The following is a 25137-nucleotide window of genomic DNA, read 5'->3' on the forward strand; positions in this document are numbered from 1 at the left end:
CTGCTAGTTTCACTGACTGTCCCCAAGAGCAGGATTCTGCATTCAGCTCATCTACCACCTCTGTAATTTTGTGGGCTCCTTCTAATAATAGCAAAGGTATCAGGAGCTTTTCACCACTGAATTGCTGTTTGGCAGCCAGCGTTATGTGAAAATAGCTGGTCTCAGTCCTGGTCCAGAGAACCATTATCTGTATACCTGACAGCACCAGCACAGTGGCCCCTGCTTGCTGGACTGCAGTCAGCACACTCAGCTCAAAGATAAATGGACTTGAAGATTGAATATCACATATGATTGCAGTCTTGGATGGAGCCTACTAATGTTGTGAGTTAAGGAAATTGTGTTTCACTTGGAATTGTACATGTGCATCTGTCCTGCAGGTAAACTGAGGACATCAGCTTCAAGAAATATCCCTGTGACCCTTTCCTGTAAGGATAATATTAATCTGCATTTGAAAATCAAAATACTTATCAGAAGGGCATTCACTGCTATACCACAAGTGCTTTTGGCATCACCACTATGTCTGATTTGTCTATACCATACAGATCTCATGTACCCAACACTACTTGTATCAAAGAAACGCATCTGGTTTGGCACCTTGTGAGCAAAAAACAGCTTCTGGAGCCTCATCACCTCTCACGTCGCTGGCACAAACCCGTGCCAAAACATTTGGTCCTCAGCATGTCAGAAAAAATCATTTAGCAGCTCAATTTCCTTGGATTAAACACAGAAACATACCACACCATTGGCTTCAAAACAAACCAGAACCCAACAAAAATGGACCTACCCCACTCTGCCCTTCACAGTCAAACCTAATGATCACCACTTTTTAAACAGTCTTTCAAATTAAGTGACAAAGAGTCAACTTGGCCTCTAAAAAATACATTCTCTCCCCCCTTGTCACAAAAAGCAACAACAGAGCAAGTCTAAATCCCCCTGAGCCCCCCAGCATTTACCCACCTGTATGTGTTGCCACCAGGCACAGCCTCAGGCCCAGCAGACCACAGCAGTGGCATCAGTCTGTACCCCTGTGCACTGAAAATGCATGAGTGCTTTGACATTTACCCCACAAACTACACCCCCTTGGCCCCTTTCAGATTAAGAGATAGTGGAGAACTACTCATCAGCATTAGTTCACATGCAGAGTATCCATGCATCTCTTGGAAATGGTCATGATGTGAAAATAATGCTCTATGTAAATAGCACTAGCATATCTCCCATATAAACAAAAAGAGTATGGATACAGGCAATACTACCCTCAGCTTTCCAAGTGCTCCTGCAATGTGAAGTCAAAGCCCTTATAACAAGTAACCATGAACCAAAACTTGCCAGCTGGTTGACATTTTACACCCTCCTTATTCTCCAGGTTGTTGAAGGCTAGCTCCATACATCTGAGCTGCAGTCACTGCAAAACAAACATGCTTCAAGACAGAAAGTAAGGGAATATTGTTTCTTGGTGATAAAGCAGCATTCAGGAAAAAAAAAAAATAGTGTTGCACAGAGATTTGCATACCTTTAAGCTAGAGAATCCTCTTCTCCAAACAGGAATAGCCTACCCATAGGATCAGTGCTGCAACAGGAAACCTTCTGCAAAAGTTTTCTGTATATGGTCCTTCTATATGTGAAGCTGTGACAAGAGCTCACCTGCCCCATGGAAGGATGACAGGACAGAATCATCAGCTGTCATCCTTCAAAAGGAAAATAGCTCAGGATGCAGTGAACATGCAAACTGCTGCAAAATTGCACAGTCCTGCTTATCAGTACGTAGTTTCCATGGCATGCACTCACGAGGCCAACTTGTTCAAAATTAGGTATATTAATATGAATATTGAGACCCAAATTAAGTTTTTCTGGATAGCTACAGCACGTAAAAGAATTACCAGCAGCTCTCATAGTAATAAAGAGTACAAATGCAGACAGAATGCCCTATATACCCCTGTATACACATGTTCTCTGTCCAATATAATTATACAGTCCCTTTTTTGTAAAGTTATGTACCTCCAACTCCTCCTGATACATAAAAAGCCAGTGTATGCTCATTTTCATTTCAGTTGCGGTGTACATTACAATAATAAAAATACTTTCAAAAACAAAAGGCAAGATTTCTATTAGTCCCTTCCCATTTTCAGACTGGTGCTTCTCTTCACATTGCTCATCCCCTCTCTTTCTTCTTTTCTAAAGAGTCCAAGAGTCACCCATTTCAGACTCCTGCTGCTTTGGTGTGTGGCTTTTTGGTCAAAGCACTTAAGGTGATTATGAACTCAGAACAAATTCAACCACTTGAATTCCCATTTGAGAAGGGAAATATCCAAGAAACTCAATGGGAAGGGATCTGTGATAGATTGCTACAGACAGAGGAACCTGGAACTATGTTAAAAGGTTTATTGTCTTGCCTCAAAATTAAGGTACCCTCATTTTCAAAGGCAAAATCAGACTTTTCTTTGAAGCCCACAGTCATCGGTTCCAGGCTGGGAACTCCTGGCCTTCATTCCTAGCTTCAAAACATGATTCCCTGCCATGTCAGCCAAGAACAAAGTTTTGTCACAGCTGTGAAGAGCTCAAATGAACTCTTTGAGCTTCAGCTGGTAAGTGGCTCATCTAGCATAGCACCACTGCCAGTAGATCCACTTGCTAATTTCCTTGTTCAATTACAGCCTATTTTCCTTCAGTTATCACCTCCACAATAACCTCCAAGTAGTCCTGAGTAGACAAGTGGCACCAGACATATTTCAGTTCAAAACCTGCAAATAGAAGCCAGACTAACAGATTTTTTTATACTTTTCCCCCAAATTTTTCTTCTTTTGATAATAGCAACCATTCTTCTTTGATTTCTACTACATAAATAATATTGTAAAAGTGAATATAAAGATAAGTGTGGATATTTTATTGTATTTGGCATCAGACAGAATGTAATCTCTCCAGAATGAAGGCATTCATGACACTGCTGTAGGAACTATGCCCACAGAATGAAGCTTCATCCAAGGAGAAAATGAGCAGTCATTGGACCACATCCAGAGCCTTCCTGTGCAGTGTCTCAGTGTCATGCACTCTATTGCCCACTGTGCATGGAATTCTGTCACACAAAGCAGAACAGCACCCGCCAGAGGATTTTTGGCTCCCCCCTCCACAGCAGCCTATGGAATGTTGTGTAGGACATTGATCTTCTGCTCCCCTTGGTTTGAGGGTGTTCACTCCTTAGGTAGAAGGTTTACAGATTCCAGCCCTGGTCTCTAATGACAAAGTATTTTGGAGGTTTTAATAGAAACTGAGGGGAAGAAATGGGAGAGTGAGATCAGGAGTCAAGGGGTCTTGACACAGTCTTAGAAAACACTTTAAGATCTTCCTTTTGAAAATGTCTATTTTTGGTTTTATGTGCTTGTGGGAAGCACATGTATATGTATGCAATAAACTAATTAGATTTTTCTCCTGGTGTTGAATGGAACTGTGACAAAAGTTTTGGAGTGTTATTCAGAAAGTGGAGTTTAATTCCTGTTTCTCATACTGGATCTATCATTTGATTTTTACATTTCTCTGTCTTTTAAATGGGAAGGAATAAGACTGACTTTGTTGATATTTTGTGGTTCAGCAATGAAAGATGAATTAGGAAAAAGTAAATGATGGTGAAATTGTTATTAAAATATGTATTCCAGGATTAAGGTCTGATAAAAGTATTTTGTCAAGGAATTACTTTGCCAATATGCTTAATGATGATACTCTAAGGGGAGGCAAATGAGACATCAAGACTAAAAGTCGAAAGCTGATTAAAATACCTTATTAGATAAAGGTCAATCTTGCAATAGTACTGATTGATACATCAGCTGATCCAAGAGTTCCTTTCCAGCTCTACTTTTTATAATGAGAAAATAAAATTAGTCCTAAACACATGCATTAATTACTTAACTTCAGAAGCTGGAGACCATGAATAGAGAGTCCTAGTTCCCCATTGATTAATGAAGAAAGAACATAGTGAATTGTTTTCTGTCTCACAGGAAGATGTATCCCACTTGCTGTTACCCTCTGTAAGGACTCTCATACAATAGCCCAGTTAAAGTAATTCTCATTCCATTTGATGAGCTCATGATATGATGGACTTAAAGGATGGGGTCTTATAGGAAAGCTTGCACAAAAAAAAAAATTAGGCAGCCTCAAAAATGCTTCTTAAATGGTATAGGTAACTTAATGCATTGAACAGGCTCTGGTCTAGCTGAAAAATTCTGTAGTGCAGCAGAGGGGCAGGACACATGGGAATGGGGGATAAGGACATTACACAGTGCTGCTACAAGCTACAAAAATATCTCCAGCCTGGTCAAGACGAGTCCATAGTGAGCCTGGACAGATCTGTGTTGTTAACTTAAAAGGAAGCATATGCCTGTTGCAAGTAAGACCATGTTTACTGAGCTAGAAGGCAACAAGTCTGACTGTGCCATCACTAGCAGATGCATTAGAAATGGTGTATTGAAGTCTGGACAAAAAAATCTGAGCTATTTCACAATATAGAAATATAAAAGGGGAATAGCTGATATATATTTCATTCTAGGTAGGATTAGTGACGCGCAAAAGTTATGATACTCCACTGTCCCTCTTCCTTACTGACAGGAACCATATTTGTAGGAGGAACATCAGAGAATGCTCATGACTCAGGTGCCCTTGCATGAATGTTTTTCAATAAAGTGTTCATGCAGACGAAATAATGAAAGTTTGTGCCAAGAATCTGGACCATGACTAGAAACACCTCCTGAGAGGACATTTCTGCTGTCTAGTCCAACATACCCCTTCCAAGAGTTGTCTGGGCTGTCCATATGTTTCTACCAGACCTGATGCCTTGTCATCATACACAGAGGAAGCCTGTAGCACTGAGTTAAAATTGTTCCTTCTTGCAGCAAGTTCCAGTGGTTTTCTTGGAAGTCTTTATCATGATTGAAAAAGTCATTTGTTTCAATATCTCATTCCACTGTTGTTACACAACACGAAATAACTCACACATGGACACCAGGTGCAAAGGGGGAAAGCAAAGAACTTAAAGAGAGACTTTATTTTCTGATTTTGTAATATATACAATAGCAAAAGTGACAGTGGATTGGAGGGTGAAACTGCCACTCTCCAACTACACTGGTCAAACTAACAGTCCATCAATTCTCTCCACCCACAAAGAAGAATGCAAAACAATCATTATTGATATGAACAGTGTGTGAGAACTACAGTAGAAATATGTAAACATCAGAAGGCATGGAAACTTTTAGAAGAACTTTAAAACTCTCAAAAGAACAGGGCAACACACTGTGAATTTGTTGTGATCCTTCTCCAGCAGTTTCCTAATGCCAGAATTATTTTCTATCTGCAAGCAAAATACCTGAAAATAATTGAAAGTAACCTCCTTCTTTCTGGGCGTAGCATCAACAGAAATAAAAGCTGTTGTCAGTAGTTTTAGAATAAAGGAGCTATCAAAAAAAAAAAAACCCATGTAAAAGCAAAGTAAACAGCCCTGTTTCTGAAAATTATATTCAAGGAGACATTCAGGTCATAACTAATGATATATTTGAGATATCTGGCTCTACCTGCTTTCTGTTACAGGTACAAATTACTACAGTATAAAATAAAAGTTGACCTGCTTGGTGCTAACAGCGCAGACCTTTTCAGCCAGTCATTGGCTTTAGTCTGGAACCTTAAAACTTTTCATGTTATTTCTGGACCACTTACAGAGTTGATCTGGACTTTCTGCTGAGTCCCTCATCTTCTCCTGAATGGCAAGTTTGGTGAACTCCAGTGTGTAGTTCCCACTGACCTCTCCCTGGATGCCTGAGAAGCCTGGTCCTGGGACAAGCCCAGACTAGGGCATGCACATATTTTAGTGCCTTGGCTCCAGCATGACCCTGCTTAGCCTGAGTTTGCTGCAACTGAAAATTAGAGTTGTCCTCTTGACTTCCGAGGTCTCTGTCTCTTGACTTTAATAGGTCTGTACAGTTTTGCTTGATGAAATACCAGAAAACAGCAGTGTAAGTGGAAACAGAGGTGGAATATTAATGAGAAATATCACAATAAGATTGCTGTAGGTATGTCCTGGCTTCATTTGCTAGAAAGATACACAAGTTTTTAGAAGTTAAATCATAATACAAAGATACTGTAACATTTTTTTTTTCTATCTCTTATATCTGGAGGTTATTTCTTTCTAATTTATGTTTTTTAAATAAATCAATTATTTTGTTCATATCCCGTGGTCCATGTTATTATGTTTAATCTTGCAGACATTTGGCAAGGAACACTCCAGTTGTCAGAAATATTTCTGTGCACCAATTCAAGAGCATTTACCATGAAATATACTCAACAGACATGGTAAAACTGAAAATAGATGTTTAGATGCAATCCTGTTTGACTAAATGTATTTACACCACCACAGCACACTTGATTTTACAAACCACTTTCAAACCCTAGTTTTGTAAATCCAAAAATTTTCAGGAGGATGATGAGCTAGCATGAGGACATCATTGCACACAGTTATTCATGTTAAAATGTTCTTTCATCTCCAAGCACTTGCACGCTTCTAGGTGACAGCATTTGACACAAAAGAGACCATTACTCTGGTTCCTATATGCTATTTTCCTCAGTTCCTGCTTTCTGATGTTCCCAACTGATTCTCTCTTAATCACTGCATGTATTGTTCCTCTCCACTTTGGGCATGCTGAAAACAAACCTCACTGTTCCATGTAAGACTTTGTGTCTGATGGAGGCTGAAAGTATCAACATGGCCATTTCAACCACCCCCCAGTATCACACAGGTTGTAGGATGTCCTGAATCCCCTCCAGTTTACCAGCACAGCGTTAAATGTGTGTAAAAACAGCTGGACACTGTTCCAGGAGTGGTTCTGAGTCTGCCATGCCCAGAGGAGTTACAGCCCCTCTGCTCCTGCTCAGTGTTTCCTCTGGCGCAGCCCTTCTGTCTCCAGCACGGCTCTGGCTCGTGCTCAGCTGGCATTTCACCGGCTCTCTGTCTGTGTTGGGGCTACATTTCTTACTCCTGGATGTATTTTTGTGTCAGATCATGCTTATAGAATGAGCCATTTGGCAACATGCATGAAGAGCTCTTTGGGCCTCTTCACTGCAGCAGCTGAGAGAAAATGGACACTGCCACTGGCACCCAGCAACCTGGAGAAAATCTGGAGGCTGTAGATCCATCTCCTCCTGCCTTACTAGGAGATGCAAAGATACACAGGAGACCATCAGCCACCTTTTCTCTTCTCTGCATCTGGGCTGAATTCAGACACAAAACCCCAGTTCTCAGAACTAACACGGTCAGGACACTTTACACCTCCTATAATTTTGGTTTGTTCTCCTACTCTTCCAAGGGCTTTGTAACTTCTCACTGCCTTTGGAGAGTTCAGTCAATAAAGGAAGATCTTTGCAGTGTAGGTGCTTCCCTCTGGTACAGCTGGGGACCCTGAGTGCCCACTGTAGGGTCCAAAAGGTGGACAACCATCTTAAAATACTGAGGAAATCCACCAGCATTGCTAATGACATGTGAAGGGAGAAATATTCTTGCTTCCTGAGCAGAGAGACAACAGTTTAGTTGTACTTTTACATTTCTACTATAAAAATATACATGAAAGATGAGAATACACCAGATAAGAGTTGAGAAAAATAGCAGTATTATATAAATGCCTGCTAAAATGGATGCATCTCGAACCTCTGCAGAGTACAGTAATTCTGTTGTTTAGTGATTACTTGAGAAAGAGCACATTCTGAAACCAAATTCAACTGGCATAACTAAATGGACTCATTTTATGCAAAATGTTTACTACTGTTCTTTTTATTCTTAAGTAGATTATAGAACCAAAATCCTCAATTTTTTTCCACTGGGCATTTTGGATCTGACTTTGCAGAGGAGAGGGGCAGGCTCTATCCTGTGAAGCCAGTAAAAAATAGTAGAGGGTAAGAGTAAATTTTATCCATTAGAGCAATTAATACAATTCAAGATCATGAATCTTACTAATTCTTGACCACAGAAATTCAAAACATTTTTCAGGTGTTTTACTGTTTGATGTGTATCAAATACATCCACATTTCCTTTCAAGAACTATCATAACTGACAATAGCATCTGGCTGACCCCTTGCAAGTAAAACTGATAAAGCAATAAAGATCAGGCATCATATATCCTGCAGAGACAAATATTGGTCTCCTAGAGAAAGTGGAAGTGTGCTAGAAATCATTCAACGTGTTTCAAATGTTAAGGAGAAGAAAAAATTGTCAAAAGGTTGATTGGAAATTCAGTACAGAAGCCATGCTGGTGAAGTATAAAAGTGCTGTACTTATAGGAACAGCCACAAAAACAGTGTTTGCATTCTTAATAGAAATTTTGGATTTAGCAACATGGAAAGAAGTAATTCTAAATGGTTAAGAAGCAGTTTGCTTAGGAGAATAAAAATTTGTGTAAGTGTTAAGGGGTATTTCTATGTCATTTCAGAACTAGCCTGCAGAATCCTGTTGTTGAATTTAAAAAGATGGTTGAAAATCTCTGATTATTCAGTGCTGTGTAGCCTCAGCACTTCCAAGCAGAGGCAGTAGCTGCCTGAAGAGCAAGACTGCCCTGCTTTGTGTGCCTCAGTTTTGTATGTATGCTCCCTGCTGCTCTATTGATGTTAATCTTTAGCCCATATGGACAAAGATGACACATTATTAAGTAAAATAAATCTTCCCCTATAACCATCAGCCCTACTTTTTTCTGAAGAGGACTGACACATTTCCCTTAAATAAATCCCTAAAAAGGCTATGTGAAATGATTAGAATTTGTGTGTTTACAATGATGCCAGAAGATAAGCAGGTTTATACACTAATCAATCATTTATACACTGGTGAGCAGCTGACATTCAAGCCTGTGTCTGCTCATCTGTCAAGCAGTTCTCACAAAAGTTAGAGGCACTAGAGTTGTACTCAGACACAAATACAGGTATAAAAATGTTATAAAAATGCTAAGTATGGAGGATTACAGCATGAACTGATAGGATTTCATACTTCCGAGTAATTCCTATATAAGATCCCAATCTCAGATAATTTGCCAAGGTATCACCTTCTTCCCAAAGTCCAGCTGGAGCTCATCTATTGCCTTTCTTTTAGTGCAGTTAATGTGCTTGCAGATATATAGAGAGTATGTGCTCACCCAACATGGTCTCAAAAACCTCTGTAGACAGGCTAACACTGACCTTTGCTCTCTGTACTATGGAAACTGTTTTTGAAAGAACAGCCTGGGAACATCTGGGGGAGCTGGAGCTGCATGCAAAGAGGAAGTGCAAAGGCCACTTCTTGGTTCTCTGGCTCTCACAGGGTGTCCACTTTGGAAGGGAGCCCAATTTTAGGCAAAGACTAGATCTGACTTAATGAAGAAATACGAAAAGAAGTATAGGAAGGGAAGTCTTTGGTGCTGTGAAGTCCAGTAGGAAAACAGCAACCAGCGGTCTGAGTCTGGGTCCAGCTGGTTCACCTGAAAGGGTTGGTGGCATCTTCATATTATTTCCCTTTCCACCCAAATCCTTACTTTAGGCCTATGGCTGTGAGCACACATGCTTTGAGTTGCACCATCTTCTCAGCTTCTGTGCTTGTCACTTCCCAGAGTTCCCTCTCTGGAGTGCTCCCAGCAGCTCCCAGTGGCTCAAGGGGCACTGGACCCTTCGGAGCACGGGCAGCACAGGCACAGCTACCTCGGCAGGGAAATGGGTGACCACTGCAGGGATCCTGGTGGCAGGTGACATGGGTCCCACCATGGCACACAGAGTGCTATTAAGATTATTTTTTAATATTCTGGAGCTACACCTAAAACCCATCAGGTTGGTTCGGCACCATCTGTCCCCACTACAGCTGCATTGCATTCTGTCCCATTATTCTTCAGAATGTTCTCCAAAGCTCTGCATAGCATTGAAATCACAGTTATCAGCCTTTGTTTGTCTAGACCTATAGTTAGGTCGCCTTCTGGTGTGAATTAAGGTCTCCATCAAAAAACTTGGAGAGAGAAAGTAAATTTCTTTCAAATAAGACATTTTTAAAATAATATTAAACATTCATTTTTCTTCTCCTGTCAAATTTCCTGGGCTGTGCCTTAGTTCTACCTTGGTCCTCCTTTATTCTTTTCGCTGTCTTTCTCCTCTCTCTTTTCATAGAGCATGTCTTTATATACTATTTGCTTAGAAAATACCTTCATTTCAATTTTATTTAAGATCTTCAACTTTCATAATCCCAGGGCCAGGAATTTTCTCAATTTATGTTTTCGTAATTAAAGGGGAGAAAAAAAAGAGATTGTATCATCATTTAAACAGATGAAAACCAGAAATTAAAGGGATTTTTAATGTATGTCTAATATTACTTTCAAAGCACTACCAGTAAAAGTGTTAAAAATTATATTGTTGTCCTAAGCCTGCTTTAGGAGGTGAATGTTACCATATAAAAAAGTGTATGTGAGTTGTTTTAGCTATAGCCCACTGCATTGACTAATTCTGGGGTTTTTTTAACAGGAAAAGAATGCAGCAATTCATCACTTGTCCAGTCCAGTTAACATTTTGTGCCTTTTTATAATAGTGGAATTTGTGAACTGGATAGCTTTGACAGCTTGAGGTAGTTGGTACTTTTCATTTCTGGATCATTGACTCAAGTACAGCAGATATTTGACAAAAATTGACTGAAAACTGAATCTGGAGAATGACTGATTGCTGAAGTATGTAAGAAAAGGTTTTTTCTGCACAGCTGAGAGTAGACTAATGCAATGACCAAAAAATACACATATCTTAACCCTGTGCTAGCAAACATTCCAGCTGGGGAGAAATGCAGAACATGTGTAGCTTTGGATGCCTTCATTCTTGGTCTGCTACCTTTAGCTATTACTGCCAGAAAGGGAATTTACCTGGACATGCCTCTCAGGTCTCTGAACACCAGGTTTTCAGTATTGGATATGATGCACTCAAAAAAGTGAGGTCTCTTCTGAACAATGTTCATGGCCTGCTCCTGACATGTCTGTCCCTCAAGACTGGGAAGTGATGGACATGGGTGCCATGTAAATGTGTCAGGAGGAAGCTGCTGCATTTTGGGCAGGGCTTTGTGGGAGAGCAAAAGGTCAACTTTGCTGGGCATGTGCCTGCCTTGAAAAGTACAGCAGACTCTTGGCATTCCCACTCCATCTTGAGCTCTATTGAATTAGTCAAGGGAATTGACCCAGTACATGACATTTCTTTCTCCAAGTTTCCAAGAAATTTAGTCTCCAGTGGTTATGATTTTCCTTTGTCTGCCATTTTCTTGTGACAGAAGGACTTTTGCAACAGCAGTCAATACATTCAGAAGTTTGACTTTAGTTTCAGCAATTTCAATGTGATTCCTTGTGGCATGATATGCACCAGCTAGATCTTAAACCAACATAAACCCTAGAATGGACCCTTTTTTAACAAACTGCAATTTCAATGAGCAGTAGTGTTTCAAGAAGTAAAGCCTTTTAATGGATGGCTCTTGAATTTAAGCTTTGCTTTAGGTGGATTTTTTATGCTAGTACATTTCATTTTCATATCTGAAAGCAAAAATTCCTAATTTCCCCATCAGAATAATTTCCTTATGCAATTACATTGCTTATCTGCCCACTTGTTTATCAATCCCCTTCTCTAATAACCTTTAAACCCATTGTCCAATTTCAACAAAATTTAACAAATGTTAACATCATAAGAATTTAAAACTCCCAGAAGTGTTTTGAAGATTAATGTATGAATTTTAAAAATTAGCATGTGATTCCACTAAGGGACAGCCAGTAAAGAAATTCAGCCCTTAATAGTACCTGGTTAACCAAGTCAGCATAAATTTCATGTCAGATATGCCACCCTTCCTGCTTTCTCTGGATCATCTGTCATACTAAATAAAGTAGGTAGGGTACATGGAACACATTGTACATGTGTCTGTGTGTCTGTATATGAATATATATCTATACACATTTAAAAGTGTAAGGAAAGTGAAGACAAGTCCTGTAGCAAAGAGTCTCTAAGAGACATTTGAGGCATGTGGGAAGCATGGGAGTTTGGAAAAGTGTAGGGCAGGAAGGGAGTTGGAAGTACTGGAGAAGGATCTGAGGACATGAGAAAGACAATAATCATTGATAGAAGGTGCAGGAGTCTGAGAGGAAACAGGTTGTTGCTGAGGAGGTGTCATGGGGCTGTGACAAAGGAGCTGGGTCATTGTTGAAGACCACCCTAGTTCGGGGTGACTCCGTGTGGTGGAAAAACTTATCCTCCAACCCGAGCTTCCAAAGAAAGGCTCAGGAGTCTCTTGTTGTTCGGTCTCATGGTTGTTTATTGCAAGTTATCTAAAATATTGTCTTCTCTGGCTGCTGTGGTTTGCTCAGCAGCTCAGGCAGAGGCACACACACCCCTGACATCCTCTCTGACTCCCGTCTTCTTCTTCTCTCTCCCCCTGCCCAGGGCTGCTGCTGTCTTTTATATGGTACATTATGTGTTACATGTTTATAGTTTTTCCCCAATACCTACTACCTGTATTAAATGGTGCTTTTCTACTCTAAACCAATCTGTGAGTGCCAACATCACCAAAAACATGGAGGTAAGGAGGAAGAAAGAGGAAGGACAGGACCAGCCAAAATCCCTCCATCTTAAAACCTCTGACCCCCATGTACAAAACAGAAACCCCCCTGTACAGCACTAAAAAAATTCTTCCCTCTACTTTGTAACTACTTTTACTATAATATCTAAACTTTTGTGACTTCTTGTTCTTCCTGCAAGGTTGGTAAATCGCTCCATGGCTCAAACCCAAAATCACAGCTGTTTCCAGCTGCCTGCCAGGGTCTCAAATGCTTCTGACCGGGGCCTGAAACCTCCAAAAATGTCCGAGGGACATTTTGAGTTCCTACAGGTCATGGGATTAGATTTGATTCTGGCCATGTGGGAGAGGGAGCACGCATGCTCTTCACTGAAAGCTAGGCGCTGATTTCTTGTACCACTCATGGTACATTAGGCTGCTTAAAGTTGACCAATAAAAAAGTTATACTAGTATCTGAGTAAACTAAAAAGTATTTAGTGAAAAAAATTCAGTTTTACTTTAAAGAGAGCAGTACAATGCAAAGTCATGGGAACTACATTTTTCAATAGAAACTGTAAAAACTCTGCTTCGGTTCATCCCCAAACAATTTTTTCCACTGCTTGCTTCAGCCATTGAACTGAAAAATTGGCTATTTACCTAACAGTTATGCCTTTAAATATTTGCAACACAGGCATGGCCAGTAGCTTTCTCTCAGAGCTTTGGTGTGGAGGCAGCTCAAAAAATGTGCCAGGGAACTGGCACTGCCTATTGCATTCTGGCTGATAAGATCTCACCCTGTGCTTCAGAGAATTTGTTCCCTTGTTCAGACAAAGATAAACAAATTAGAGCCAACAAACCTGCCTCTGCCAATGATAGTCTTCTAGAATATACTATCATTTCAGCAGCTGCTGTAAGAAACTTTCCTGAAGGCTGGTGCATACAAAATAATCAATTCTCATCTACAGATTATGGTTCAAATCTGCCAAGTGCTACCAGGGCTTATGCTACCAGGTTCAAGAGATGCAGTCTACAATACTGATTAAAGATAGGATGTTTGCTGCATCTGACAAACTGAATGGACCAGGGACCATGTCTGGGGAACCTCTAGCTTCCAGAAAATAGGTATTATCTGTTTTTAATGAGCAATAGGAAAGCAGTGCCCACAGTGTAAGTGGTTTGTAGATAAGCAAAAAGCTATATTCACAAATCCTGTCAATCAATCCTTTGCAGCAATTTCTTTTAAAGGGTAAAAGATAAAGAAAAGCTGGTCTAGGAAATGCAGCATTTTGAAGAAGTGGCATTTCAGTAGTTATGGTTAAGGAAAATGTGGGATAAAAGTATGTGCTGTTGCTGTGCTGCCTGGTCAGCACTGCTCTGGAGTGTGCTGCCTCTGGTCCAGGCCTCAGTTTCCTTTTAGTCTGGAGTAGGCATCCAGGATAAAGCCACATCACCTGATTCCTGCTGCAGCTGCAATAAGCTTCAGCCCTTACAGAGGTGTGAGCAAGATTTGAACCAAGTCTGTAACCTTTCTTACAACAAAACTATTAAGCTAGGTTTTTTCTCCTGAAACAAAAACTTCACTGTGTTCTGTCCAGCTGAGTAATAGAGATCAACCTGGAATCAGGTTATAACTCCTGGTTCAAAGCATTTGAAAAAACAAAAGGGCAGAACGCAAAGTTATTGGTATCCAAGGGAAATGTCTTCTTAATTCAATTGATGTACGTGCTGAGGCAGCTTTTAGATGAGTGTCAGTACATCTAAACTTGGCCTGCAGCAGCATATTCTTCCAGGCACATGACTCCCTGGGCTTGGGAAGGAAGGAGGAGCAGCAGCACTGTGGCACCATGGTGGGTTTGGAGCTGCTGGCCCTGAGGAGCACGGCGGGTTTCAGGAGGCAGCTGCAGCAGCGTGGCTCCGTACCAGCAGCAGCTCCACATGCCTTGTGCGTCAGCACAGCTTGGAGCTGACACAGCCATCCTGGGCTTAGGACTCAGCTATATCTGCACAGCACCTTGTGCCAAGTGAAAGTGCTTTGAGCTGCTGGTTTGGTCTCTGCGTTCCAATTCCTGTGTGTTGTTTCCTCCAGATATTGCTGAAATGCTGTTACACAGGAGCATGAACAGCAGAATTCTTTAGGTTGGAAGAGACCTCTAGAACCAAGTCCAACCATTAACCCAGCACTGCCAAATCCACCATTAAACCATGTTTCCAAGTGCCACATCTAAACATATTTTAAATACCTTCAGGGATGGTGATTCAACCACTTCCCTGAGCAGACTGTTCCAGTGCTTGACTACCTTTTCCATGAAGAAATATTTCCTAATATCCAATACAAGCCTGTCCCAGTGCAACTTAATGGGCAACAGGGCAACCAATGGGCCGAACACATAGGAGAAGCTGGTTCAGAATGCATCTTCCATTGAACATCCATCCTTTCCCATACAGTCTCTCACCTGCATAGACATTTCCTTTATTCTTTTAATAACTCCTATTTCCATCTGGAAATTAGCATTTTTAATATTTTTATCTTTGGACATGTGTATATAACTTAGTGTAACACAGTGCACAGATCCCAAAGCTCACAGTAGCCCACGCTGGGTAGAGCCTGGCTCAGATCTTCACAGTCTTGTAGCTACATTATTGCAGCACTGGTTGAGCTAAGAAACCCTGTTGGCATGCATGATTTATGGGCTTGAGTGGAGAATTAAGCCCCTGTCACAGCTGCATCCCCCCTTTCAGACACAGGCAGCTGCACAGGGACCTCAGAGTTGTGGTACTTTGTGATGAACAAACACCAAGCGTTCCCCAGCATCACTGCCCAGTCTGCCCTGTGGAGAGCTTGTCTAGCTCTCTGCAATCAAAATAAATACAGTTAGGGTCAGGAGAGGAAAAGTAATTCACTGCTGAAATAACTATACTTGGCTGGATTCAAAATGAACACTGTATTTGCTTAAAAGCACCCAAAAAGCAGAACAGGAGGAGGCTGGAACCAGTCCTTGCCTTGAGGCTAGAGGAGGAGGAGTGGGCAGTCAAAGGGCTATTTCCAGTTCTGTGTGACTTACAAAGCACTTCACTGCTCCATGCCACAGTTCCCTGCTTATTCTGCAGAGGCTCCAGCACTATTTGCTTGCCTCCAGCACCTTCTGTAAGGATTTCTCAGCTAACACTTCTGAAATGGTTGGAACTGCTCTTGAAGTAGATAAAATAAAAGTGTATATTACTGTATAAACACAGTTTGTTAGAAATAACTCTGATCAAACTGAGGAAGTTGAAAGGAGGTGCAGTTTTGTTCAAACAACCTAAGAGAGAGCCAAAGAGGGAACAGCACAAATCTTGTCTTGCTTGGAAGGACAAGACCAAGAGTTGTAGCTGCCATGTCTGCAAAGCGTGGCTATAAATCCCAAATTACCCAGTGTTCCTCTGGCAAGCACAGGGGTGAAGCGTGTCTATATACAGCAAGCAGGTCAGGATGTGACGGGAGGATGGTGGGGACAGGGTGGGGACAGGGTGGCACCTGTCCCTGGTGGTGCTGAGTGGCCCAGCAGGAGGCTATCGTGTCTGTCTGCCAGGCAGGATCCACACAGGGCTGATGGCTGGAGCTCATTACTGCCGTGTTCTCATTAATGTTGTGCCAGGCTCCTCTGCACCCTGGTCAGCTCAGGGCTTTTGCTTTTTCACTTATGCAAGCAGCAACCCCAAATCTGTACAGCACAGGGAAAATGTGTCTCATCCATCAGCAGGTTGAGCAGCACTGTGCATGTTGAGTGATTGCCATGAGAAACTTCAGCTGCTGTAGCAACTGTTCTGGCTGAGCTGCTGGAGATCAGCAGTAAGAAGTATTCACCAAGATACACACAGATAAAACTCATGCCATTGCTTTGATATCTTTGTCTGTGTTTACTGCAAGCATTCATATAATTGATCACTTAACACGCAGAAAATTCCAAGAAAGAGAAAGACCAACCAAATAGTTGCACATAATGCAGACTTTTTCTGTTCATCATGTTAGTAAGAAATCTTTAATTTTTCTTTTTCTCCTTTTACCAAAAGTTTGAGTATTTGATCAGGAAAAAGAAAAATACACCACATGAAGTTACAAAAAATATTAAATTCTTAGAAACTTACTATTTTTGATACATTGTGGCATGTCTTTTGGTCTGAACCACTATTATTTTTATTTTGTGGAGAGGGGAAGAAGCTTTTTCTTAACAGGAGAGAGACAAAATTAGATTTTCATTGTAGTAACAGAACTGCAATAAGGATTTATTGTAAGTCTATTTATCCTTTAAATACACTTTTAGTCTCCATTAGAATATATAGTCTCCATTAGCAATTACTGTGCTGTGGCACAATAGGGTGCTTTGGGCACTCTGCTAATGATATTGTTCTGTAGCAGCTGACCCAAAAGCTCATCACCACCAAATGAAGGAGGTCCAGATGCCTTCCTCTCCACAAGCCTCTGCTCCTGGCTGCAGACTCCATCCTCCTCCTCATGGCTGCTGAGCTGCATGTCAGAGCCATAGAGCAAAAAAAGAAAAGTGAATATATTCCTGCAGTGGTAGTCGTCATATCACAGAAGTGCTCCGCAGCTCCAGGGACACCCAGACTGTTACTGCACGACACATGGCATGTTTGGAAGGGAGTGGGAGCAGGGAGAGTCACACAACCATCTTGGTGGTGGCAACAAGGTTGACGTGGCTGCTTTCTGACCTGAAAAGCTTCTCAGACCATTTGGAAAGACTGGTGCATCCTGACGTGATCAGTACATGTTGTAAAGCAAGTATTAGCCAGTTGTGCTATTTCATCTGACATTAGAAGGGGTTTTCCATTCAGATAAGTGCACAGAAATCTTCCAGCATTGGCTCCTGTTTGCATTAAATGCTGCATTCACTGTAGTTAACTGCGATGCCAATGTGTGAATGAAACTGGGTCATGCTTCTGCAAAAACTAAATAAGACATTATTAACATGTCCATCATCTACTGAGGATGTGATATGTTTTTCAAACTGTTCATTAATTCTGTACAAAACCAGTGACAGGTACAGCATTGTTTTCACAGCTGGGGGTGAAGGATGTCGTGTACCGAAACCTGCAACATCTGCCTCGTTTGGGGATTTACCATCCTTTTCTTAAAATGAGCAAAATGTAGATGAGTGTTGGAGACATTCAACTGAGCTCCTCAAAGTGAGTCAGTAATTACTAACAATTAATCCCATTGTACTTTAAATCCGTGAATTGTAAAACACTTCCCAGCATGATGGAACAGATTATCTAGTCCACTTGGGAGCCGATGAAACTTAACACCAACAAATGCTTTCTTTTTGAGATATATTGCTCTGTTATGGAAAAGTGCTTAACAAAGACGCATTAAAAGGCTGATTTTGCCAGAGCAGGGGCAGGGGGGGAACAGAATAAGGCACCAATTTTTCATGGGTACATGAATCCCTAGAGCTTTTCACACTGTGGGGTGAGTCTACTGTGCCAAAGCCACTGGGAGATTTTTCACTGGTCTGAAACGAGAGCAGGATCAGTCCTGCACCCAATTCCACCATGAGAAAAGGAGACACAGGCTACACCATGAAAGCACCATTCTTTGCAATAAGGGCATCCATGAAGGAATTAAGTGTGCTTTATAACCATATCTTCAAGCTAAATTCCCTTGATTTCCTTAACACCTGCCTTTAGACATGCCCACCTGTGCACAACTATTTCATGTTGACACCACACAATTTAATGGAGTTGATTTCCAAAAATAATTGGTGTCTCCATGGCAGTCTTATAACAGTATATATCTCTGTATTTAAACTTTGATGATTGCACAAGAATATATGTAAGGAAATATTTACAGACACTCTGGGACTCACAGTTATGATTTTGGAGTTATATGTATGTTGGGTTATCTTCCCCTGTGTTTAAAAAAGGTGCATAACTACACTACAATATTATTGCATGTTGTAATTACACAGCCTAATTACATGATTATATGTCTTTACACTAATTACACAATTAAAAACCATTACAGAAATGTTGTGAATGGATTTGGATAAATTAAATTATTTTTAAACCCACTGAGGCAACTGACTAACAAAAAAGCCATCAAGGGGTAGCAAGAAAAGCCAAGTAAGAGTAAGACCCAAGTAAGATCTAGCAGGGAAGATGCCCTGCTGGGTCTTGTGAGAAATAACCTTGGTGCTCTTTCAGATGAATGGGAATGTGGAACATCACAGGTAAATGTTAAAAATAATCGTTTTGTGCTCCATGTATCTGGAGCAGAATTTCATAACACCTTCTAGCATGGTCGCTCTACAGCTAAAGATTTATGGCCAAGATCTGGTGCCAGTGCTTTGAGGACCTGGGAAAGATGTTTGTTAATGGTGAGTCAGGCTGCTGATTCACTGGATGGAATCCAGCCCTGTCTGTCACTGCCTGGAACCAAGTAGGAATGTGTGAACATGTACAGGGAGCAGGGGAGCTACAGAGTGGGGCTATGCTAAGAGACCTGGGCAGAAAGCAGCCAGCCTGTGAGGTTTGGTGCCTCCAGGGACAGTGGGGGACACAGAGGCTGGGCTGGGGTGCAGTCAGGCTGACCAGGGCAGCATGCTGGAGCTGTCAGACACAGCAGAGCAGGAGCACAGGTGTGCACGTGCATCCTCCCTGTCCTCCTGAGCCTGGGTGCCCAACAGGACCACAGCTGACACCTTGCTCAGTTGTGGAGGGCCTTAGGAAGACACAAGGACATTCTGGTAACAATAGGCTCAGCTGCATCTCCTATAGAAAATCCCATTTTCCAGATGACATCAGGCAGCCTATTGGTGGGAAATTGTAGAGAAATCTGTGCTTCTGCTCTTCAGAAATGCAGCCTTAATTTTTCACAACTGTCAATGTAATATTTTCTGTAAGCACTAAACTCACCTGGGAAGCCCTGAGAGACTTCCAGAATGAAAGGGGTTGTGACCAGCTCATTTATACCAAACCTTGCTAAGGAACAATCTCATTATAATCACAAGGTATAGAAAATAATAAATTATTTGATTTGTCTGTATCTTGCTTTATTTCTGTCTATGCAGTCAGGATGACTGGATTTGTGTATAGATTATTGCATATCTATTTGTGTATAGATTTGTGTATAGGTATGACAAGGTTTGTGTATAGATTAACGGCAGATCAGCAGCAGAATCGATGTAGAATTAGTCATAAGTTCCCAGTCCTGTCAGGAGTGAATAAGTAGGTATTTTTCTGGCATGAGCCTGCTTTGGGAAATCCCACTCCCAAACTTTATGTCTCCTGTTTATACGTGAAATGAGAACATTATTTAGGCTTTGATAAGCTATGTCTTCTACCCGTAGCATAACCATTAGAAGCTCAGCAGATGTGTTTCATGAGATATATAATCCTTTCAAGCTCCTTTTTATCCTAAAGGCACAATAAAACCTTCACACAAGATAAAGATAGTGAGTTAACTTCCATGGTTTTGTTCAGCTTCATGTAAACTTGTTCTGTTTGTGGTTCATTTTGTAGTTTCATTCTCCATTCATTTCACACGGTTCCTTTAAAATATCTGTGTCGGTGTTTCCCTGTATGCATGTCCCACTCCATTCTGGGCCTTACTTTTCGCTTTCCTGAACAGCAGGACTGCTCTGTTCAAAAAGCTGCTCCTTTTTCCTCCTCATTTCTCACCATTCAATTACATTTTAATAAGCTTCAGAAGTTACTCTGAATTTTTCTCAGAGTGACTAATGTACATCCCCCACAAGTTCAGGCAAGGCTCAGACAGATATCTGACTTGATATAGACATGGAGCCCATACACTGGTTTCAGGCACATCACAGCATCAGACTCATCACAGTTCTATGTCTCTTGGCCAACACTTCTCATGTCCAGCAGGGTCAGCTCTGCTTCTCTCCCTCTTTGATCTAAGCAGAGATGCAAGCAAACTCCATGCAGAAGGTCCAGAGTTAGCTTCAGGCTAGCTTGTAAAGGCACGGCAATTGAGAAGGAGGCTAAATGTAAAGGCTAATTGTATCCATAAATAAATGCATTTGGAGGCTGGAAACTACAGATAAATGATGCCTACTTCATTTCACCTACTACTGCTGCAAGCCTCACTAAGTAGCAAATAGGCCACAGCTATCCTCATATATCCTGCATTACAAGCTGCAGTCACTTTATCAGGTAGCTGTGACATAGACATCTCTTTATTTGGCTTTGCCTTTCATCCCCAGGCTGTCTCTTCTGCAATGGTGTAGTCAAGGACAGCACAGGCACTAGCACAGTTCAGGTGGGACTGACACCCTGATGACACCTGTGCAGAGGTGCTGACACACCTGAGGTACCCAAGCTCTCATAGCCAGGAAGATGCAGTCAGCACTCGTCAGGGCAGAGCAGAGTGTGGAGTCAGCCTGTCCTTCATGAGATGCACGTTAGGTGCCCACAATGAAGGCAAGGCTGGGGAGGCAAGGATAGGTGCTGCCATGCTGTGCCTCCTGCCCTCAGGGCTGGAGAGGAGAGCATGGTCTGTTTTCACGTACTGCTATACACATAAACCCGGCTGCCAGCATGGGAACCTGCTCTGGCAGGGTGTGCAAAGGCTCTGTGTGCTGCAGTAATCTCTGCTAATGGGTGTTTTCCTGCTGCTCCTGTCTCTGCTGTTCATTACCCATCCCAGCACCCTCTGGTAAATCTTCCTCCACATGCTCTCACATCACTCCTGCTCAGTCCGCCTCAAAATGGGAAGAGATTTCCATTCCAGCTCTACCTCACCACAGTCAATAACACTGTACGTGATGTAAATTCATCCCTCCTGCTGGAATTTACCTTTGTTTACTCAAATAACAGCACAACATCAACCTTAATCTGAAACTCTTCTTGACCTTTGCAATTTCACAGTCTTTTTCCCTACAGGGCTTACAATGAGCTGAAGAAAAAAGTTAGCCTTTCAGACAAGGCCAATAACTAAATTATTAAGTATGTTTAGCAGGCTGGCCTGGATTTGGAAAAACAAATGTGACAATTAATTGGAAATTAAGCCAAAGAGCAAGATCTACCTCACTGAAAGAAAGACATAAACATAATGACATGTGAAAACCAAGTTAAACTAGGCATCAAATACCTCTGATAATATATTGCTCCAAAGAAAATTGAAAAAAGAAGTTTCAGCTTGCAGGTCTTCAAATGAGAAATGTAGCACTTTGTTTGGGGATTCCTGTTTGCTGTGGGGTTTTCCAGGGGCAGGAGAGTTATATGGGAGCTGTAACACCTTGCAGCCATAACCGAGGGCTCTGTCCTGCATCCCTCACGCAGAATAAGTTCCCACAGGCAATTTTTAAAGTAAACAGAGTTGGATCTTTCCTTAAATATCTGCCCTCTGCTGAGTCATCAGAGCTGGAGGATGAGGTCCTTTCTTGGATGCAGCAATAGGATTAACACCTGCTCCATGGCTGCTCCCAGCCCCTCCTGCCGCCTTTCATCCATCAGTGTCACTTCTGCTTTTCCCCCAAAATTAGATTAATCTGTCATTCTGGGACTGATAGTTCAAACTATTTTCATACAGTGCAAAGAACTTTCATTGCTGCAAAGAAAATGTCTGAAGAACTTCTTTCTCCATTGGCCTACTGTGGTCCTTCACTCTGCATAGGTGGCAGTGATTACCAGGCTGCAGCCAGACCAGTTCCACCTGTGGGATTGCACTGGTTGCATTAAAACCAGATTATTGCCCTTTTTAGTTCCTGAGAACTCCAGTAAAAAAAAATCTTCAATATTTGTGCCATTTACTAAATATTCCATAACTAGACCAGAGAGAAGTCTAAATGGTTAAGCCTCCTGTAACTTTACCAGGCAAACTTCTTCCTGGGCATCACGTCAATTGAATTCCTTAGCAAATGCCCCCATTATATATTTGACTTACTAATGAAAGCAGTTCAATACAGCTGTAGTTGATTTAACCTGTGTCAGGGCACAAATAATATCAAAATTTCTGGTATCTGAGTAACTTGCAGATTAATTTTGTGCACCTTGGTTGCATAACTAAATTTGGAGAATAAGTTCTTTAACTGCATCTCTGGCACTTGGTTTGGTTTCTGCAGGTTATCTCAGGCAAGGTTCCCAGGCACTCCACTGCATGTGATGTGTTTTCTCACTATGTGGCTCTCGTCACAAGCCACAAGTGGTTGAATTCTCCTGCAGAAATTGGGCACTTGAGCAAGAAATCATGACATCAAACAGCTCACACTGTCAAGGCTGCCTGGCAGAGGAGACAGCCCACAGCTGACCTACTTTTCATGGGTTTTCAGGGTTCCATGAGTGTGTCACACACATGGATCATAGACAGCATGGTTTCTAAACATGGCCAAAAAGGCAAAAGAAATAAAAAAATAGTAAGTGGAAACATTTTTTTCACATCATTGGTTCCTCCCAAGCACATTATAAGCATTTTTGATTTTCTCTTTTCTGCAAATACATTTTTTCCAGAAGAAAGAAAATGAAAACTTTCATTTCTCTTGCTAAATAAATATAATATCAAGGGGTTGATGCTGTCTGAGCACAGTAAAGTAAAATCAAGCTTTACTTTCTATTAGAGGAAAAAATTATAACTCGAGGAAGAAAAAATTCTACTAAGCTCTAACTTATTTGAATAGTGTCAGCTAAAGTAAGGTTGGACAGTAAGTTAGCTACTTAAGGCCAGAAATTCATTCCTTGCAGATAAATTATTTTTGATGGTGGCAAACAAAGAGTGTTTCAAAATCGTGACTGATTTATTGATACAATTTCTTTTTCTTTTCCAGGCAAAAATATTTACATTTCAATTTTGTTCTTTTTTTTCCTTGTTTTTAATATATTCACATACAAAAGCTATCAGCAATCTAGAAGAATATGCAGAAAGTTTAGACACCTCAAGGTTATCTTTATGTGTGTATTCTATTATTAATATACATAATAATTTTGATTCTATTCTCATATGTTAGCATTCAGGAGAAAATACACTGGAATACAAAAATTCTCCACAATTTGCAAGAAACAAACAGCAATATTTTCTTGTTGTGAATTTGGGATGGAGAAAACATCTCAAAATAAATTTTTAATAACCGAAGGGCCAATGCTTATTTCGATCACCTGTCATTCCTCAGACTGAATTGAAGCAGAAGTAGCCCCAAGTGTTCACCAGCCTGATACAGCACTTTGCATTCCAGGAAAAGGAAAAAACCCACTTTGTACTTTCTCCAGCCTGAAACTCTAAAAAAAACCAGAAAAACAGTTGGCTCATCAAGGTCAAATTGGGTAGATCCCAATCCACAGCAGTAAACACACAGTGTTAGGGTTGTGGGGATTGATGGACACTTGCAGCCTGCCCTCAAAGCCTGCTTCCACGCAGGTCTAAAATGAGCATTCCTGAGCTTCAGGGCATGCCCATCTTCCCTCCATAGGAAAAATATATTTAGTATGCTTAGAAATTAAGGAAATACCTAATCCAAAAAGAAAGTCATAATGAGGCATCCTTTAAAGGAAGAAGTACTTAATGAAGTGCAAATGCTTTGCATTGGATGGAACAGAAATCTCACTGGAGGAGGAGGGGAACTGTGGAAGGACCTGTGACATTTCCATGGCTGTCATCTCCAGATCTCTTATCTTCACCAAAATCCAGCCCCCTGTGCACAGGGCCCTGAGGTGTACATGGAACCATGTTTGAGCTCCCTTAGAGTACAGTCCTGTCACCTCGGGTCAGAAGAAGGTGCCACAGAAGAAAGGAGATTGGGCACTGGGTTTGCGACCTGGTCCTGTAGGACCATGGTTTCTTTGTGCCCCAGGTTTGTCTGCTCAGCTGCACATTCCTGAAGATTACAGTCCAGTGCTCTCCCTTGAAAGCTCCTTTCCTTTGCCTCTCTCTCTCAACAGGTGACTGAGTGAGCTCTGTGTGTTTCAGCTTGCACAAAGGGGTCAGTAATGCTGAGGGGTGTAGGGATGGGGCAGGGGGCGTAAGGAAGAAATGGGCTGATGCCAATGGATGAGAGACCCACCAGTAATATAAATAGCCAACAGGGAGAGCTAAAATTGGACCAAGCTACAGCTTGCTGCCAGACAGTGGGAGAAACACAGGGTAGCTTCAAAGGAGGCATTTTATTGTTGCTTTGGTATGTGCCAAATTAGGGTGACCTTCAGCAACTTGGTGCCCTGCCCACGGCACAAGGCTTAAGCTAGGTGATCTTTGAAGGTCCCTTCCAAGCTAAACCCTTATGATCCAGGGTTCAGGAGTCCTTTGCTGATGATGGGGCAGGGTGTGTCTCCACACATGGAATTACGGTGTTAGGGTTTCATCCACCTTGTACCACCAGGCTCCGTGTTGGGCAAGCAGGGAGAGGGAGAGAACCACAGCACTGGTGATTCAGAACTGAGCCCCGTGGCTGCTCCAGGGGCAGGCACTGCAGCATGCCCAGCCATGGGCAGGCACACGAGGAGCATGCCCAGGGCCAGAGCTGTGAGAGTCCCTCCACTTCTTCCTTCATTGAAACCCTCTCGCTGATCCAAAAAAGCTCACTGAGCTTGCAGTGTTGCAGCACATGGAAATCGCTCAACAGCAGTAACTGCACTGAGCCTCTGCTGCC

General features: G+C 41.7%; 1 protein-coding gene across 3 annotated transcripts in view; it reads left to right on the forward strand.

Annotated features, from left to right (window-relative positions):
* LHFPL3 (LHFPL tetraspan subfamily member 3) overlaps nt 1-25137 on the forward strand; it is a 231489-nt gene that overhangs the window by 156315 nt on the left and 50037 nt on the right. The window lies entirely within an intron of this gene.

The sequence above is a fragment of the Taeniopygia guttata genome, chromosome 1A (assembly GCF_048771995.1).
Source record: "Taeniopygia guttata chromosome 1A, bTaeGut7.mat, whole genome shotgun sequence".
In the NCBI taxonomy this organism is placed as follows: Eukaryota; Metazoa; Chordata; class Aves; order Passeriformes; family Estrildidae; genus Taeniopygia; species Taeniopygia guttata.